The sequence below is a fragment of the Syngnathoides biaculeatus genome, chromosome 1 (genome assembly GCF_019802595.1).
Source record: "Syngnathoides biaculeatus isolate LvHL_M chromosome 1, ASM1980259v1, whole genome shotgun sequence".
In the NCBI taxonomy this organism is placed as follows: domain Eukaryota; kingdom Metazoa; phylum Chordata; class Actinopteri; order Syngnathiformes; family Syngnathidae; genus Syngnathoides; species Syngnathoides biaculeatus.
Genome location: NC_084640.1, coordinates 3,365,526 through 3,384,308, shown reverse-complemented (window position 1 = coordinate 3,384,308; position 18,783 = coordinate 3,365,526). Strand labels below are relative to the sequence as shown.

General features: G+C 40.2%; 1 protein-coding gene across 3 annotated transcripts in view; it reads right to left on the bottom strand.

The window, feature by feature from the left end:
• gatad2b (GATA zinc finger domain containing 2B) overlaps positions 1–16,505 on the bottom strand; it is a 78,036-nt gene extending 61,531 nt beyond the window's left edge. For 2 of the 3 annotated variants that reach the window (XR_009796378.1, XM_061829464.1), the window contains exons 1-2: positions 16,373–16,476; positions 411–478 (exon numbers count right to left, since the gene is read on the bottom strand). The gene's annotated coding sequence lies outside the window, so the exon portion shown is untranslated. Of the gene's footprint in view, positions 1–410; positions 479–16,372 lie in introns of all 3 variants that reach the window. The other variant, XM_061829550.1, reaches the window with a different exon arrangement.
• Positions 16,506–18,783: the final 2,278 nt, after the last annotated feature.

Sequence of the window (18,783 nt, the reverse complement as noted above, 5' to 3'; positions counted from 1 at the left end):
TAATTTAACAGTGAAGAGTAGTTTTACTTTGCACTAGTGTATATTGTCAATGCAGCATGCTGTGAAGGGTTTCTAATATTTTGCCCTTAACATAGAGCTAAATGAGGTAGCCTAAATATGGTTACACAACTACTTTTGATTCAGCTATAAATGTTGGATTTAGGTTTAGGAAAAATCTGTCTCCAAGAATCTTTCTATGGTGGCTAAACGTTATCAGAGAAACTGGAATTTATGCGACATCATTTATGAAAGATGGAAAAATGTAGGGGTTTCATTCTTTTTTGCATGTCATTCAGTATAGGTGTTGTAAGTCTCTCCCGGAGCAATTCTTTATATAATTTACAGGACAAAGGTATTACTCTCAGCTTGATTGCTACTATAACAAGTGTTGCACAGGCACATTACCTTACCACTAAATGTCCAAGCTCTCCTCCCCTGATCACTGCAGGTTGTCCTGATCTTTAGAGAGCCTTTACACCTGAGAATGACAAGGTTGAAAATAGGACTGCATCTACAGAATTTACATGTACAGTATAACTTTGTTCGCAATTTACTGTAGAAATGCTATTCTGTTATCCTCTCTGACACAGGATAATTCCCATATCAGTCAGTTAGCCCTTTTCGTTACAGATGTTTTGCCCTTTGATACTAGGATTTAAACCAAGAGCTAGAAGACAGCAACTCAGTTCTCATTCAAGTATTGTAGATACAGCAGGTATTTTGGCGTACGTGTCTTTTGGTTGTTGCAACACAAAGTTCTGTCTGCAGTCGACAAACCACTACTTTTTGTAGTCTATTGTATTAAAAATACATGAAATGATTTTTGGACAATTTATTTAAATGTAGAGGCTTATACTGTGAATTTGATGCAAATTCGTATTGGTCTATGGCTCCAACCACCAACATTAGACTAACACTATGTGTAAGTATTTGTATTTGGTTAAAAAAAATGTGTAATTACCTTTGTGTGTTTAGTTTTGCAACAAACTTCAGTTGGAGTGTCAATAAACAGCTTGTAGCAAACACACATTCATGTAGTTGCTACCTGCCAAAGTACACATTGCATGCTTAGGGAAGACAGAATAGTAGACTACGATGGTTCTCTCACCCTGGGACCTGAATTTTCCTATTGTTGCCAAGTCATGACCCATAAACAAATCATGATTTAAATTTAATGAAATAACCTCTGAAAACACATGTACAGTATAAAATATTTTTGAATGCCTTTTAAAAGAAATTACTGAAACCCCACAGGTCTATTGCTTGGCATGATGTCCACAAATAGAAGGCTGAGCCGTTTTATCTATTTATTTTATATATATATATATTATATATATATATATATTTTTTTTTTTTACACAGACTAATATGTACGGCGGTGGAACTCCTCATTTGATTTATTTTACTAGTTACTGTGAAGAAAATAAGTATTTGAACACCCTGCTATATTGCAAGTTCTCCCACTTAGAAATCATGAAGGAGTTTGAAATTTTCATCGTAGGTGCATGTCCACTGTGAGGGACATAATCTAAAAAGAAAAATCCAGAAATCACAATGTATGATTTTTTAACGACTTATTTGTGTGATACAGCTGCAAATAACTATTTGAACACCCAAGAAAACCAATGTTAATACTTGGTACAGTAGCCTTTGTTTGCAATTACAGGGGTCAGATGTTTCCTGTAGTTGTTCACCAGGTATGCACACACTGCAGGAGGGATTATGGCCCACTCCTCCACACAGATCTTCTCTAGATCAGACAGGTTTCTGGGCTGTCACTGAGAAACACGAAGTTTCAGCTCCCTCCAAACATTTTCTATTGGGTTTAGGTCTGGAGACTGGCTAGGCCATGCCAGAACCTTCATATGCTTCTTACAGAGCCACTCCTTGGTTTTCCTGGCTGTGCGCTTTATGTCATTATCATGTTGAAAGACCCAGCCACGACCCATCTTCAATGCTCTGACTGAGAGAAAGAGATTGTTCCCCAAAATCTCACAATAAATGGCCGCTGTCATCCTCTTCTTAATACAGTGCAGTCGTCCTGTTCCATGTGCAGAAAAACACCCTCAAAGCATGATGCTACCACCCCCATGCTTCACATTTGGGATGGTGTTCTTGGGATGGAACTCATCATTTGTCTTACTCCCAACACGGTTAGTGGAATTATGACCAAAAAGTTCAATTTTGGTCTCATCTGACCACAAAACCTTCTCCCGTGACTCCTCCGTATCATCCAAATGGTCATTGACAAATTTAAGAAGGGCCTTGACATGTGCTGGTTGAAGCAGGGGAACCTTTCGTGCCATGCATGATTTCAAACCATGACGTCTTAGTGTATTACTAACAGTCACCTTGGAAACGGCGGTCCCAGCTCTTTTCAGGTCATTGACCAAGTCCTGTCGTGTAGTCCTGGGCTGATTCCTCACCTTTCTAAGGATCATTGAGACGCCACGAGGTAATACCTTGCATGGGCCTGCACTCCGATTGAGATTGACCGTCATGTTTAGCTTCTTTCATTTTCTAATGATTGCTCCAAAAGTGGAACTTTTTTCACCGAGCTGCTTGGCAATTTTTACGTAGCGCTTTCCAGCTGAGTGGAATTGTACAATTTTGTCTCTGGTGTCTTGGTCTTGGCCATGTTACAAGTTTGAGTCTTACTGTATGGGGTGGACAGGTGTCTTTATGCAGCTAACGACCTCACACGGGTGGACGTGATTCAGGAAAATACATGGAGTGGAGGTGGACTTTTAAAGGCGGACTAACAGATCTTTGAGATTCTGAATTCTAGCTAACAGACATTTGTTCAAATTCTTACTTGCAGCTTTATCACAAATAAATCGTAAAAAAAAAAAAAAAAAAAAAATCATACATTGTAATTTCTGGAGTTTTCTTTTTAGTGGATATGCACCTACGATGAAAACTTCAGACACCTCATTGAATTCTAAGCGGGAGAACTTGCAATATAGCAGGGTGTTCAAATACTTATTTTCTTCACTGTACTTATTTTACAAGCTATTTTTAATCAACTCAACAATTTACTGAATTTAAATGGAGATTTTTACAAATTTCAATCAGGTTTCCGAACTGAATCTGCTTTTACTAAGTGCTAAATGATACAAGATTGAATACTGACTCATTCATTCTATTTTGATATGGTAGATCACAATATACAGTGGTACCTCTACTTGCAAAATTTGTTCCGAAAGTCATTTGGTAACGTGATTTTTTTGTAAGTTGAACCACTTTTTACATTTAAATAGCCTAATCCGTTCCAAGCCCCACCCCACAAAAAAATAACCAAAGTACATAATGTAAAGAAGAATAAAAATTATGTTCATTTGCCTTTGGAAATGGTTGACTATGTAAAGAAAAGGCATTGCGGGGGACGGCGCAGGAGGCAAACGTTTGAGGGCTGAGACAGACAATGATTTATCTCAAACAGACTTGACTATTCTAATAGTCTTCTGACTGCTTGTTCAGAATGATGCAGCTTGGGTTCTGACCAGAACAAAGAAATCAGAGCAATTCTAAAGTCTTTACACTGGCTTGCAGTGTGCTTTAGAATAGATTTTAAAGTTCTACCTCTGGTCTAGGCATCACTCAATGGTTTAGGTCCTGAATCCATGCAAGAAATGCTTACGGAATACAAACCCAGTTGGGCTCTGAGATTGAGAGACTCAGATCAAATAGTGGTGGGTAGAGTCTAAAGCAAACGTGGTGAAGCAGCATTTAGCCATGATGCTGCAGAAAATTGGAATAAGTTGCCAACAGAAGTGACGTCAGCCCCAAGTGTGTTTTCAAATCCATATTAAAACCTTTTTTTTTTCCTCATGCGTTTTAGAGTACTTAGACTTTTCAGTGATATTTTGTGTACTAAAAGCTGTTTTAATGTTACTTTTTATTTTCAAACACTTATTATTGCATTTGAATGCTTTTAATCATGCAAGTGCATTGAGTTAATTTGTGCATGAACTGCGCGATACAATTTGCTTTTCTTTGCTTTTATCAGCAGTCTGTGAACCACACAAAATGGTTCCATGACCCACTTTTCGGTCCCAACCCAGTGGGTGAGAATCACTGGTATTGTACGTATATGACTGACTTGTGTTGGGTTTTGTAAGAATCAGCATTTGTGCAGATGGGTGGTCACGTAGCTACATCAAACCCATCATACAAAATTACAATGAACAATAAAATTAAGATGATTTAATATATGGTGGCACGATGCAAAACTGGTTAGCACATCTGCTTCACAGTTCTGAGGACCTGGGTTCAAATCTGGCCTCGCCTTTGTGGAGTTTGCATGCAATGCCCGCGCCTGCGTGGGTTTTCTCCAGGGATTTGGATTTCCTTCCACATTCCAAAAACATGCATGCTAGATTAATTGAAGACTCTATATTGGCTGTAAGTGTGAATGTGACTGGTTGTTTGTTTATATGTCTCCTGTGATTGGTTGACAACCAGTTCAGGATGTACGCTGCTACTCTCCTCTTAGTCAGCTGGGATAGACTTCAGCTCACCTTGAACTGGAGCCTAGTGAGGATAAGCGGTCTGGAAAATGGACAATGATTTGATTTGAAGTGTCACCACTTCACAACCTGTAAAAATACCAAATGTCAAGTGATAACCAAACCTCAGTTTAAGGTATCTTTGGCTTATACTACCAAATTATCCTCTTACTCTTTTCATACGGCACCTGGCAGCACTCTGAGAAATGATTGACAACAAAGATCCTCTTTTGTTATTTATGATGAGGCTTTTTACATTGTGTGATATACATTTACTGTACACTGTGTGTTTTCTTTTTTTTTTTTTTTTTTTTTTAATGGCGCCGTTGGAGAATGCACCTTCAATTCTATTCTGTTACAACGACAAAGATCTTCATATAATTTAATTGCCACTCAGCAGAACAAAAACATACACAACGTGAGGCGTCTTCATAATTTGTGCTAACAACAGACTAAACTTAGCGTCTCGGCAATACACCAAGATCTTTGCGAAGATCTGATCTCAGTCGAGATGCATCCAGTTTTATAAAATACTTATATGACGTACCTTGAGAACAAATACCGAAAAAATACCATGGCAATAACTCTAAACATTAGGGAAAGTGGAATCATGGATAACAAATCACTGATCTCAAAATGGCGGCACGGTGGTATCTCACATTTCTGAGGACTGGGTTTGAATCCAAGCCACGCCTGTGTGGAGTTTGCACGTTCTCTGAGTGGGTTTTCTTCCACATACCATAAATATACATTAATTTGAGACTCTTAACTCTCCTTAGGTGTGATTGTTAGTGCGAATGGTTGTTTCTTTATGTGCCCTGTGATTGGCTGGCAACCAATTCAGTGTGTACCCCGTTTCCTACCCAAAGATAACTGTGATAGGCTCCAGCACTCCTGGGAGGATGAGAGGCTAAGAAAATGAATGGATGGATGAACTCAAAAACTTTCGATTCTTTAAACATTTAATACGTTAAAAGAAATAAAAAAAAAGAGTTTCAGGAATTTTATATTTCTACAAAGGAAGAAAATCTTGCTCAGCTGTTGAACCCTTATTTAAAGCTTATAAATTGCTTCAAAGAAGAAAGATTTGTCACAAAATGCAGCCGAGTGAAAACCATCATATATTTCAGTAATTTCGTCCCGGGTTTATAGTTTAGATCAGGGGGTCACCAATGTGGTGCCCACGGGCACATGGTTGCCCACGAGGTCAATTTTTGGTGGTGATAAAGCATCTTCTAAAAATAGCTTATCTGACAGCCAATAAAGTTTTTTATGTGCACATCAGACTACAAAACAAATTTGCTCTTTCACATTTGCACTATGTCAGACTACTGCGATAAAATCTTGTATCCCGATACCATCGCTTCCCGTTTTTTTTTTTTTTTTTTTAACAATCAATGGGATTTATCTGGTCAACTCAAATACGACCAAATCCACTCTTTACAGTGGGGATGACAACACAAGTAGATCGCGCCAACTGCATTGTAAGAGGAAAATGGAGGGAAAAGAATGTGTTGGGGGTCACCGGTGCTCAGGATAGGAGAGGACGTTCGAGTAAAGCTTGCTTCTGGTATGTTCAGATACAATACGGCTTGCAAGCACCAACAAAACGTTACGTAGCCTAGCAAGCTGTTCAAAAAAACAGTCCGAAGATAAGCATTGAGGTATAAAAAAAATGTTAAAAATTCAGAATGGAGACAGCACTATACAAAGTAGTGAAACAATCTATTACGGTGCAATCTTATTGCTTTGAAACTGCTTATGAAACTCTTGTCACTTCCTGCACTAGACACTGTATCACCTAGTACTTGTATTGAAGTGAAGGGAAATGACTGCAAAAAAAAAAAAAAAAAGCAACAGGCAAAAGTACATAATGTGTGTAGCGAAAGCGAAAATGTCTATAGCGAAAGCTAAAATGTCCCTTTATATAATCAATAAGGCTTTATGTTCCTAAAATTGATTGCCTTCATGAATAACAGCCAAAGAATATGCACGGTCGTTGTATTATGCAGACAACAGAGGTATGTGTGGCAAGAATATCGTGTTGCCTCAAGGAAGGGGGTGTACAGATGTAATTTTTTGACAATTTATTTGTTTTTGCCTAGAGACAGAGTGTGCAGTCAAAACGCACTGAACCAGTTGGAGCCGGTTTGTAACCTCAGGGTATGGAATCATCTCTTAATACGTAGCTGTTAGTGGTCAGGTCGTCACACGGAGGGAGAGAGAGAGAGCGTGGGGTGGGGGAGGGGGGCAAAGGGGAGGTGCAGCGGCCCTGTGTTTTCATAGCAGAAAGAGGAAAATCTCTTCCTTCAAGAGCTGGCATTGTGACAGAGGAGGGAGAACAGAACTTCAGACCACAGGGTGGGGCATTCACTGTTTCACCAGCCAAACGAGTGGAAAAAAAGAAAGAAGCTGCGGGAACATGAGACATTTAGTCAGAGCGAGGCACTCTGAGGTAGTGTAGATATCTTAAAATAGGGCTGAATGTGGTGGCCAATTGGACGATCAATATCCTGCTGAGATAGAAACATGGTGCATGCAATCGGTATTTCCACTACAAGAAGACAATGGCTCTCACACACGACACTCCGATTTCATGGTTATTGCTGCTTTATGTTTACATGTTGGAGAGAGGTTCACATTTCTGTGGATTTGTGAGCAAAATATAGCAAACAATACAATGGGTGGAATAATGTGGGAACATTTGCATGTTATAGAGCACACAGAAGGGGGACCCAAAGAAGGTGCCTTTTCAAGAAGAAGAAATTGATTAATTTATCTGCTAAATGTCTGCTGAAAGTTACCTATGCAGTGTTGGCAGAGAGTCACACACAAACATTATGTACACTGGATATAAATTCTACACACCCCTGTTCAGATGCCTTTTTTTATGATAAAGAAAATCTTACCAAGATAATTTGAAATCTTCTGCCACCATTATTGTCACCTATAATCTTTATAACTCGATTAAAAAAAACAACATTTTGACACATTTTCCCATTATGTTTAGGTGATTTTCTTCTGGTCAGATGAAACCAAAATGTAACTTTTTGGCAGTGAAGTTTGGTGGTGGCAGCTTCAAGCTTTGGAGATGTTTTTCTGCAGCTGGAATTGGATCCAAAGTGAAGGTGAAAGGAATTATGAACAGTTCTAGATACAATTCATTTAGTGCAAAATGTCAGGCTTCCGCAGGAGAGCAAATATATAAAATAAATAATGTCAAGAAAAGCTACTGAAACATTTTCTGTAGCATTTATCCTCACTAGAGTTGTGGCTGTGCTGAAGCCTATCCCAGCTATCTTCAAGGCCCCTAAACTGAACATAGACAACAATTTACACTCACATTCACACCGACAATTTTGAGTTTTCCATTGACCTACTATCAATGTTTTTGAGATGTAGGAGGAAATCTGAGTACCCAGAGAAAACCCACAGAGGCCCGGGAAGAACATGCAAATACCACACAGGCGGAGCCAGGATATGAACCCTGGTCCTCAGAACTGTGAGGCAGATGCGCTAACCAATTGTCCACTGTGCCGCCTCCTACTGGAACAGCTTAACTTTATTTTCGGGTTAGCCAGAAGCACTTTAAAGGGTGGTAAGTGTGTGCTGATTGCCATTGAATGAGTTTGAGTGTGATTGGTTAATTCTGAACATAGCGACATCTGCAATTGAGGGTGGGCACACTTATCCAACCATATTAACTCAGTTGTTTGCTGAAGGTGTACAGATTGTAGGTTACATTAACAGTGGGAACACTTTTTAAATTATTTATTTTGGTCTCATTTTAATAGTATAAAAACTGCTATTTCAACAGAGGTGTGTATACTTTATTTATTTTTGCATCCACTGTACATATTCTACAATTAGCTATGATACCATGCCATGCTGCCATTACCTGTACAATACTTCAAAATTTTATGATTACAAAAGCTTGTTTCCTAGCACAAATTTTCAACATTTTTTTTTAATGGTAAACCATGCTTTTTTCCATTGCTTATCCTCATTAGGGTCATCAGTACCCAGTGAAAAGCTACACAGGCACAGGGAGAACATGAAACTTTACACAAGGGTGGCTGGATTTCAACCCAGGTCCTCAGAACTGTGAGGCAGATGTGCTAACCAGGCTCCACCATGCCAGTGGTAAAACATTCCTTTCCGTTTTCCAAGTCGCTTATCCACACAAAGATCATGGGGTTGCTGGTGCCTATTCCAGCTACATTATAAATTGAATTATATTACTGTCAATAGTTAATTCCAAACAGGTCAAACTCAAAGCCTCATGTTAGAGTTTGGAGTCAACTGTAAATGATCTGTAACTTGATTTTCTTTTAAAATTAATTCAGAAACTGAAATATTATTATAGTTGTCTGTCTAAATATGGAGGAAGAGAGCGGTATTTTGTGTTCTAAGACCTATAAAATAACAGGAAACACATGATTTTATTTCTATTTACAGTTTTGGTGAGTTCATTGAGTTACTTCTAACATGCACATTACATAATTTTCTTGCTTTTAGACCTGCGTGTGACTCAACTGAGGGTACAGTTTAGATAATCGTCCTCTGTGTTCACTATTCCATTATAATGCAAACAGCAATCTAAAATGTCTGTCTTGTGATTAAATGGAAATAACTTGGACCAACATGGGGGGAGTCTGGACGGGGCTTCCCACACACGTAACACCTAAAGAGAGAGAGCGAGAAAAGAAAAAAAAGGTCTCCAGATTTAATCTTCAAGTCACAGTTGTGCTGATGTCCTCCGGTGTACAAGAGAGTATTAGGAGGATTTCATTGAGACAAGTTGACTGAGGTGACCTTGTGCAGTACCTGGTTAAATGCTGCACAGCAATGCAGCAATGATCTGCACTCTGCTTATTCACCGACTGGATTAGTCATAGCTGCACTGCTGCTGACTGCTCAACCATTTCTACAACTAAAAAAGCCCAGGAGCAAACACTTCCCCGCTCACATGTCATTTTACCACAGTTAGAATCCGCTCCAATCCACACTTTATTGCTTTACACTCATTCATTCACATCATACAAAACAATTAGTGCCGAGTTACAGGTATTGCCCTCTCTAATAACAGCTTTTTGTCACATAATACTGCATACAGCTGCTTCTGAGCTCTGCATGGAAATTGGACTTTATTGTGACAGAGCGTTAAAAAAAAAAAATAGAGAGATCATATTAATATTACTACTGTATTGCAATCCTGTCCTGGTCACTTCAACTAAATATTTTTATTTTTTATTCACAATGAAAACCTAGGACAAGGCAGTTAAACTGGAGAATTGTATTCCCTATTTGAAATGTGAAAGGTGCTGCTTGTTATGATGCACCAACAGAGGTTTTGACAACATTTGAGAGCTTTTTAAGGCTCATCGAGAAAGCTGTTCTGCGAGTACTGCCCACACACTGTGCTCTCATCAACACTTGCTAGTCAAGCACCCATCTGGATTGACAAGATCCTTTCTTTTACGTTGGGAATGTCCAACAATGCTATAAATGTCACGTCAACACGAGACTACCTTGCTTGTTTCGATAATGCAGCCAAAATGCAGGATATGATTTTCAATCATGCATTTATAGTTACACGGTCAAGAGAAGACTATCTGCATTTTAAAATAATTTTGATTATCCCGCTCCACAGACACCGATACATTGCTTCCTCTTTATCTGGCAGGGCGCAACAACGGGAAAACCAACCTGAAATGAGAGTTTAAAAAGAACTAAAGCACTACCGGTAATGTTGAAGATACATGTGAGGTCAGGAAGAGCCTGTCAAGCACTTTTGAAGCCTTTGGTACAGACTAATACCGTTTGGAATGGTAAACGCTGACCTGGCCTCCCATCATGGTCCATGGGACCGGTAGATCTGATGGTAATGGCTGATCAGAGACAAAAAGGGCATAAAAATCAAACCAGTTCTATAGTGAAACCTGCCTTTGAGTTTAATAAAGAACACGACATAGTACAGGGCTGCCTGTTTTGTGCTCCTCACATTCCATTTGTATTGATGTATGGAGGAGACAATTGTTTGTTGTCTATTTAACTGACTGTAGCTACACCTATACCATGCCACACCATACCACTGTGTCTCATATCCCAAATGCAAGAGTGCCTAAACATTGTATGGAGTGGGTCAGTAAACATGCTGCCCTTTTCATTTAAGCCAGAGGTATATAAATAAAGTTAAGCATTTCTATAAAACACAATATCTATACTGGATATATTAAATTGATACATCTTCCAGTGATGTACGGATCTCGCTTTCAGGTGACACAACTTGGCATTTTGGGCCTTACATCTGAGGCGTTGGGACGTTGTACACCTGGAATTAAAATTTTAAATTGCAGCAAAACTAGCACCCGACGTATGGTGTTTCGTGAAAATTGGTTGCTGAAAAATGTCCACTCTGCGAGAGTTCAGTGGAGTTCGGTCGCCTTCGCTTGGTGTGCAGTGGGCTTTATTAGTCCTGTGAAGTGTGCATATTTTAGTTTAACAGCAGAGTAATTCTGTCACTAATTGGAAGAAAAAAACTTACTAAATATGTAGTCTGTGTCCACTCATTCATATATCAACAGGAAAATGGCAAATTAGCCAGAGATCCACGTATTTTTGACAAAAAAAAAAAAAAAAAAAAAAAAAAAAAGACACCGAGCTCCCTCCTACGGGTTAAACCGAAGCAGTTATGTGGCTAACACCAAAAAGTCTTAATAAATGAAGATGCTGGTAATCGCAATCTTTTTTGGCACTTCATACCCTTTAATCTATAATCCTAATGAAATGGAACCTGACCAACTGGTGTATACGTGCCTTTAAACAGCTACACAATCAAAATAAAAAGCTTTTTTGTTTTAGTTTTCAAAACAAAAGGAGTTGCATTTATCATAGGTGACACTGGTGCGCCAATACAGAGGCGCCTTGACATGTATGGACATCAGATCTCATTGATGCAAACTATAAAATACTCTCTTTACAGTCCTATCTGGAACATTAATTCAGACTCGTGCCTGGCTCAAAATCAGAAGAACATGTTCTCACAAACCCCCCCCCCAAACCCTGCACGACCCTTTGTCTCACCATATCTGTCTCCAAATGACCATAAAATCTCTGTTTTTACAAACAGGCAATTTCAACTGTGCAGAGTGCAATTTTAGGCGTATATTAATATATTATTAAAATACTGTGAAAGGAGTAAAAATGATTCGGATTGTTTTATCTGTGTATATATTAAACAAGCACAGATTAGATTTTTGCTCTGTACCTCAACTCAAATAAGTGACTCAGAGACTGCCAACAAACGCCAAGAAAAAAAAACATAAAAATGCCTATTTGTTGCTATTGGTTATTAAAAGCACGATCCTTTAAAAATTGACTTGCGGTAGTTCCAGCAGGACACCTGAGGACACCATTGCAACTACTGGAACGCTGCCTGAAGAAAACAAATCACGAGGCACCAAATGCGGTACATTTACTGTCTGGGGTTTAGCTACAGTAACACCAGTTTTGCATTCTGTGTGCTGCAGACATATTTACTGTGGAAGTGGTTTGCCTACATTAAGACAAAGATTGTGTAACATTGTGGTGAAAGGTAACCCACAACCAGTACACTTGTCATGGTTGCATAAAAATGGCAAAATGCTGCCCCACCACTGTTTTGTCTCTCTCATTTTTACAGACATTTGGTCGTTCCATTTTCTCCAATCATCACAGTGCTGCTCAAACAATTCCCAATACAGCAGCAAAAAGAAAAAAAAAATACTACTAATAATTTGAAAAGAAATAACCAGTCAAAACGAAAAAACTAACTACAAAGTAGAAGTGTTTCTACTTCACAGTGTGTATGATAGTCATTTTAAGAGAACACATTTTGAGGGTAGTAAAAAACTGCAGTAAAGTGGACTCTGTGGAGTAGATTACTACAGCATCCAGAGCTAAGGCACAGCAATTTCCCTCTAATGCTGAAGACATATTTCTTGGCTTTTTGGACTGACAACTAAAAACCCAAAGACATATGCAACCGGGACACAAAATTGAACAGTTTTTGATATTTGAAACAATAGTTCCTAAATGTTTGAGCCACAAAAGGGACGCACACACACACACACACACACACACACACACACACACACACACACAACACACACACACACACACACACACACACACACAGAGTAAGGAAATGAGTAAGTCCCGAGTCTTTCCACTTAATTTGTTGACAATAAAATGCAGAACAATAGACCATGCACAGTGCTATGAAACATGCATGGTGGAAGGTGATATTTTTTCACCTACAAAAAAGACTGGAGGAGGATTGTGGAGGGGCAGGCATACTATGGTTTTTAGAATACAACAGATGGAAAACTAATCCAAGACAATTACCCTGTATGTAGAGAACACAATAATAAAAAGTCAGCACCATGAGGAGCGACACCTCAAATATTTGGCGTAACCTCAACAATCTCGATCATTGTTGTCTTTGTAATTTAAAGCCCCAATGACATCCCTATATATATTGTAAAATAGATATTGTAATGAAAAATACATTATTCTCTTCAATCTCTATACGAAAAAATAAATGTGAGCGGAGAGTGTGTCATTCATGCGCAAAGCCACGCAAGTCTCACTCGACATCGAAGTGGTCTCCATATTGCATGCAACGTCATCAGGAGACGTCACACTGGGACGTTCGCCACTGGAAACATGTAGGGGCACCTGCTATGGGAGAGGAACAACAGATTTTTGGATTTTTTTCGAAACCCCTTCTGACACGGAAGCTTTTTTCGAAGAAGAGAACATCTCACAATCGAGAGAAGCAATATTGCCCTCTCGTTTCGAGCCATATTTAGATGATATGCGGATCACTTCTAACTAACAACAGACTCCCCAACAGTATGTAGCGTACTCAGCTGCGAGCGACGACAACGCCGCAGCCCATGCACGATGAGCCACCGTGGCCCAGCCGCGATGAGCAGATCACAGCTGAGCCACCGTGGCCCAGCTGCGATGAGCAGATCACAGCTTCGGCCAAAATGGCTCATTACGGCGCCGAGCTGGGCTGCATTGTGGCGCTGTTGTCGCTTTCGGCGGAATGCGCCGCCGTCCGCAGCGTTGCTCATCGCCATCGGTGCCACAATGAGCCACCTCGGCGCCACAATGAGCCAACTCGGTACAGTGATGAGGCACCCCCGCCAAAGCCGTGACCGGCGGACGGCGTGCCAACGCGCACATCCACACATTTAGCACCCCTGACTTACATACGCGGATCTTTAGTTATGTTCTGAGAGGACTGCGTCGCCCCCAACTATTATTTTTTTTGGTAGCTCTATACACACCTACCTGTCATTTAGAACCCACGAAGCTCTCGTCCTTTGCACCTGTAGAAACCATTTTTCACGACGAACCGGATCTTTTGGAAACATATGAAGAGTAAATCCATCCTCCCGAGTGTTCGAACAATATCCAGCAATACAACCAGCCGGCATTTTGGCTAACACGAAGGAACAAAGAGTTACCTTCCAGCAGGTAAAACTAGTAGAAACACACGAGCCCGCCTGAGTGCGCTCCTGCTGTTAATGTCACTCCCTGCTTATTCTCTAAAACAAATCCCTCAAGAGGATTTTCATGGCGGGAGTTACAAAAAACTATATACGTCAAAATCATGTTGTGTGGTTAAAAAAAAGGACGGGTTCATTCCGGCTGCCTTTTTTAAAATTACAAAAATTATGCATTTCATGAAGTGCGGCTGTGGTGTACCGGTAAATTCTTTTGCATGAAAATGAATTTCGAAAATTTGTACATGCTATATCTGTACCATGTACAGAAAGTTGTACAACTTGGAAAGTGCAACAGTTACATTTTTCAAGTCTCAAAAAACAAAACAAAAAAACCTGTACTTGAAAACAAAATTATCTACAGCTAGCATCGTACTTTTTGCACTCATTCCAAAAGAAGGCCCTATCTCAACAAGGGTATTTTTTTTCATTTCCATTTTCCAAGCCGCTTATCCTCACGCAAGAAGAGAAAATGAACGTGAGAAGTGATGTAAAGTACACAAACATCAATCACTTTAAAAATAGTAAGGCGTGCATCTCCAGCATGAGAGACAGTGAAGTCTGGAGAGTTGGCTGCTAGTGCTAGGTGTTGATGAGCTAGTTACTTTGACTCCAGGCCACAGTTACTATGCTCAGTGTTTTATATTATTGTGTTAATTCATTTGCTGTGTTAAATGGATGGATGGAGAAACTTCTCCTTTTTAAAAAACAAACATTCAGGTTAAAAAGGAGTCTGGGGCTCAATCAAAGTTAATTGCAGACAATGGTTAACTTATTTTCACACTTTTTATAATGTAACCTAGAACATTACCTGAACAGGATTTTATGACAATGACAGTTTTACCCTAGAACTGACTTTTTCCAGTATTTCCAATGGCGGACAAAATATTTTCAAATCTGAACAAACAAGATTTCCAAAACACATTCTGTTCCAATGTATATTAGCGTGTAGTATTTTGATAATGACATGGAACTGCAATAGCACCATAACTAACAATGCAGATTGTGTACTATAATGCAAAAAGCTTGAAATACTGCAGAACCAGAGGCTGATATGGGACATTGAGATGGAACGAAGAGGAAGACTCCATCATTGAGAATACTAAAGTTCATTCACTCTTTAACAGCAGGAACCATTCATTCATACACACCAATTATCACAGTGTGAGCAAAGGGCTGAGTTTATTAAATTCTGCTAGCTTCTATTTCAATACCAAAGTTGTTGGGATTGCTTTATATTGATAAGGATGTGGCAATTTGTCAAGGGGGGCAAAAGGTATAGCTGCTAGGAATTGATAGTGTCCTATTTTATTTTATTTTTTAAAAAAGCGAGGAGGACTGACAAAGCAATGACAATAACTTTGTCAACGCATTTTTTCCAGACTTGAACAATATGCTATGCTCTCGACGAAATAAAGTTAGAAAGTTTAAGAAAGTGATCTTGAGGTGTTATAAGCAGTTAGATGACTTGGGGAAATGTTAGCGAGCACCAACAAAGTGAAAGCGGAGACCTGCATTCAAGTACACAATAATGGGCAGACTACATTTCATATTGATTCCCTTTTGGTCTCTAACGCCACATCTCCGTTAGTTTAACCGCCAGTCTGGGCAAAAATCAGTCTCTCGGTGCTTGCCCCTTACAGTGAGATCGTAGCTTCGCTGTCAGGCGCCAGGCAGCCATTTAGGTGCATGTGAACCCAGTTGAGTCTCCACGTAAATGGCTGATACATTTCGTAGTACCCCCCCCCCCGCTCCCCCCTCCTTTCCTAATTGCTGAGAGCCATCAGCACCCGCCGGCCTCCTCCCCAACGCGTTTAATCCTCCACTTCAAGCTGCTTTGCCTCCATAAAGCCATTGGAACGCCTCATCTCACCCCGGTGCTCTTTAAACGAGCATTAAGAAGTATTTGCAGGATCCGGGCTCCGGTTAACCTCAAGAGACTCTCAGCATCAAACAATGAAGAAGACTGGAGGCATTCCGATTCCATCACAAAGCCATCAACATCTCCCTGAAAACACGACGATTTTTTTTAGGAGGGGGTCACAACACAAGCAGACACAAGCTATGGTGAAGCTCGTGGCCGAGACATTGAAATGTGCAGTAACGGCTCGAGACGACGGCTGCCTAACGTCAGTGTCAAGCTGCATCAATTAATAGCAAAGCAAGCAAAGCAAATGCGCTCTATTGTCTCTGAGCAGAAGCACCGGTAGCACAACGACTTAACAACAAGTAGTCTTGCCGCGGTTGTCACTTCAAAACACCTCCGGCTCTGAGCCCAGGCCGCGTTTCCATCCTCGGTCTTACCTGTGTCTCGCTTTCGCCTCGCTGTGTACCGTCTCCGGGTTCACGGTCCCGTCCTGACGCGCTGTAGCGGATACTCACCACCAGTCCCCGGCACCGGCAGGCGGCACTGAACCGACGAGTGGGCCTAGCAGACGCTCGCCCCCTCAGTGACTCCCCAGAGACAGCTCATTGGTCAACCCCTCACCCCGTGCAGCCCAGACAGGCGCCAGATTGGTCGAACTTCTGTGACCCTCCCACTTTCAAATCACTGATTGGATGTCTGGCCCATGTCGGTAGCGGTTTGCGGTCATCTGATTGGTTATTCATTTCTAGGCGGAGTCAGGGAATCCATCGATTGGTTTATAGTAATGTCGTCTGCGTCTGAACTGAGAGCCATGTTGACTTAAGGAGGGAAAGACAGGGCACACAATTCATTGTTTAAACAATTTTTCTTATTGTTCTGCCTTTTCCCAATTAATTTCGCCTCTCAATGTAAACCCACGGCGATGAGCGATTGCACCAATACCATGGAACATTGGTGCCCTTAATTTGTTGACATTATTTTCCCCAAGACTTAATTACTTTTCCCCAATTAATTAAGGACACGTTCCCGCATTCCATATATTGTATTTCATATTTAAACTGAGCGTGAAATATAATCTATCTTTGTGTAATAGACATAATGTGCCCGACAGAATTCTTGATATCGTTAGACTTCGTGTCCAACACTGCATATTGGAATATTGAATTACTTATAATAAATTTTGTGACAGAGGGATTCTTCTCGGCACTGTCAAGGCCCAACAAAGTGCCAATATATTTCTATTATGACTGAGGAATAAAATATACCGTGCAAGAAAGAAACTTTGCAATGCAAAAAAAAAAAAAAAAAAAAGGAACACTGTTGGTTTGAGCAAGGCGACCCCAAGTGGACAATGATAACACTCGCAACGCATTCACTACGTAGAGAGAACATGTTATTGGAACAGAATTTTTTCATTTTAATTCCCAGTTAGTAGTTCAGCAGGCACTGCCACATTGTCTCAACAATTCTGAAATATACTGTTATGTCTTCGCACGTGTTTTCTACGGAAGCGTATAACTGCCACACCCCAGAAAAAGGTCGCGTTTCACATAATTATGGGAATCGTTTCACATACGCTTCCGTACTTTTCAACACTCATCTTAAAACATTTGTTTTTAGAAACAAAACATGGTTGCTTAGTGTCACTGTTTAATGCTAAAAGCGATGATGAACAGCCTTTAAAATAAAAAGGAAGATGTATTTCTGTATGAAAAAGATCAAAACCTGGACAAATTGGAAATATAAAACGCTACAAAGTGGGAGGCACAGTGGATCAGCTGGTAAAGCGTTGAGGGTGTACCCTGCCTCCTGCCCGTTGACAGCAGGGATAGGCTCAAGCACTCCCCGCAACCCTTGTGAGGATAAGGAACAAAGAAAAAGGATGGATAGATGGAAATGCTGTAAAGTGTAATCGATTATTTTACTATATATAAATGACCAACCTCTGAAGGGAGTTGCTAAATGCATCAGAAACTGTCCACACAAACACATGAACAATTAAATAAGGACAAAAACACTGCATACTTCCCAATGGCAGTTTATTTTGTAAAACACATTTTATAAAGATGCAAATATACAAAGAAAGCAAGACGTTCAGCGTGTCTGTCTGTAGCAGGATACACTGGTAGTTTGCCACAGTTTACAGACACTTTAGCCAGGATCCCCCAAGTTGGCCTGGTGGAGTAAGGGGCACTCACTTGGGACACTCTTCGCCTTCCACTTTTCTGCGGTGTCGTGACAGGTGTTGCTACAGGTACCTTGAAAAAGAAACATAGTTAATTAACTTGAGTTTCAATGTATCTTGATTATTTTCCTGATTACAGGTACCTGTTTTCAACAGTAATTCAGTTAGATGACATAATATCACTCATCATGTACAAGTAATAACACTTATCCATGGTACGAAGAGCTTAAGCATATGCATTACTTGGTAATACATTCCACACAAGTTACAGAAGCACATAATTAACATGAACCAGTATCTTAAATGTTAGTCAAGTTGAACGCACATTAAATTAGGTACTTAGTGCAGACTTGAATTGCCCAATATGCACTTCAAGATGTAAAACATGGTGGCACGGTGCAACTAGAGTCTCTTCCTTACAGTTCAGAGGTCCTGGATTAAAATCCCGACCCCGCCTGTGTATGTATGTTGTATGTTCTCCCCGTGCCTGTGTGAGTTTTCCCTGGGCACTCCAGTTTCCATCACAAAAACATGCATGGGTGGTTAATTAAGACTCTAAATATCCCATAGTTGTGAATATGAGTATTAGTGGCTGTTTGTTTCCATCTGCCCTTCAAATGGAAGGCAACCAGTTCAGGGTGTACCCTGCCTCCTGCCCGTTGA